This window comes from Mustela putorius, unplaced genomic scaffold (genome assembly GCF_011764305.1).
Source record: "Mustela putorius furo isolate JIRA1106 unplaced genomic scaffold, ASM1176430v1.1 tig00000095_pilon_pilon_pilon, whole genome shotgun sequence".
NCBI classification, from domain to species: domain Eukaryota; kingdom Metazoa; phylum Chordata; class Mammalia; order Carnivora; family Mustelidae; genus Mustela; species Mustela putorius.
Window position 1 is genome coordinate 30,350,365 of NW_025421280.1, and position 1,855 is coordinate 30,352,219.

Here is a 1,855-nt window from a genome sequence, read left to right on the forward strand (position 1 = left end):
ATACAGTGATTGGAATAATGAAAACCAAAGTATGCAAATTGTTGCCTCCACACAGATGGCAGAAAACAGCCCTAAATATCGAGTCCTGTTTTTGCCTACATATGAAGTAAGTTTGTTTGAGGGAAGGTGTAGAGGGAAATAAAAGTGAGGAGATAAAAGGTCAAGTACTGAAAGTCAGAGATGGCCTAGACCAGTACTATTCAGTCATGAATGAGCAGGGGGATGCCTGGAATCTTGTCACAATGTCGATTCAGATTCAGCAAGTCTGAATGTGGCCAGGAACTCTGCATTCAAAGAAGCTCTGGGCCATGCTGCTTTCTCTGGTTCATGGACCATACTGAGCAGCTGAGCTACAATGGGCACAACTGCTTTGGAACCAAGACTACATATCCAGATAGTAATGGCAGCACAGGGAAGGATGGAAGCATTTCAAATACTCCAACTGAGGCAGTTATAACAGGGTAATACTTTATGAATCCATTTTCTGAAAATTAAAGGCAATTACATTTCTGTGCTGTCAATGTGATGGTCATTGAATGTTGATTTTTTCCTGGCTCCTTCTAGTTATTCCACCCACAAGGAATCAGGAAATCAAACCTATGCTTCAGCATTTCTCCTTCTGGAGTTTTCAGTGACATTGGAGGTTCAGGTCATGCTCTTTGGGCTGTTCTTGTTCATATACTTGGTCATGTTCACTGGGAACCTACTCATCATCCTGGCCATCTGCTCAGACTCCCACCTCCACATACCCATGTACTTCTTCCTCTCCAACTTGTCCTCTGCTGACATCTGTTTCACCTCTACCACTGTCCCTAAGATGCTGCTTACATTTTGCTCACAGCAAAGCCATAACATATGAAGGATGACTCAGCCTGACATTTTTTTTTTTTTTTTTTTTTGCATATGAGTTTGGATGCCTGGACAATTTGCTCCTGATCATGATGACCTATGACCATAATGTGGCCATCTGTCCCCCCCCACCCCAGCACTACCAGGTCATCATGAACCCCTAGCTCTGTAGGCTGCTGCTGGTCTTACAGTACTGATGTCACAGGCTCCCTGCTGAAGACCTTGAGCATTTTGAGGCTGTCCTTCTGCACAATCATGGAAATCTGACACTTTTTTTGTGATCTTCCTGAAATCCTGAAGCTTGCCTTTTCTGACACCCTCATCAGTAACATAGTGTTGTATTCTGCAACTGGTCTTCTGGCCGTGATTCCTTTCCAAGGAATACTTTTTTTTTTTTTTTTAAACTATCAAATTATTTCTTCCATACCCAGTACTTCCTCAGCTGCAGGCAAATACAAAGCCATTTCTACATTCAGGTCCCACTTTTCAGTGTTCTCCTTGTTCTATGGCACTGGCCTTGGGGTGGATCTCAGTTCTACAGAATCTTTATCCATGAGAATGGGTCTGGTGATCTCGGTAATGTGCACCCCCATGGAGAACCCTTTCATCTACAGCATGAGGAACAGGAACATGAAGGGGGCCTTGAATAGGCTCCTTGATAGGATGTTTCCTCTCGGTATCAGAACTGTTATAGGACTCTCCTCAGTAACTGGACTTCCAGAGATCCTGGCTTTCTTCATCCAATATTTTTATTTTTTTTCTCCAGGTGTACACAGCGTAAAGCAGTTCTTGTCAAGGAAGGCAAGGGTCTTCCTTGTCTTCTCTATTTTTCTTCAGGTTATAACCTGGTTTCTGTTTTCACTTTATAACCAGTTATTTTCACTTGGGATGAATACAAGCTGTTATTTTCTCAGTAATCTTTGGTAATGGCTTGGATTTCTTAAAACAATAAGTCAAATCTCGTGTATTTAATATATATACTGAGTGATGGATATGTGCCTGTTTT

The 1,855-nt window shown here is 42.2% G+C and overlaps 1 pseudogene; it reads left to right on the forward strand.

Annotated features, from left to right (window-relative positions):
- The first annotated feature begins 222 nt into the window (after nt 1-222).
- On the forward strand, nt 223-1,630 carry LOC123391324 (annotated as a pseudogene).
- Nucleotides 1,631-1,855: the final 225 nt, after the last annotated feature.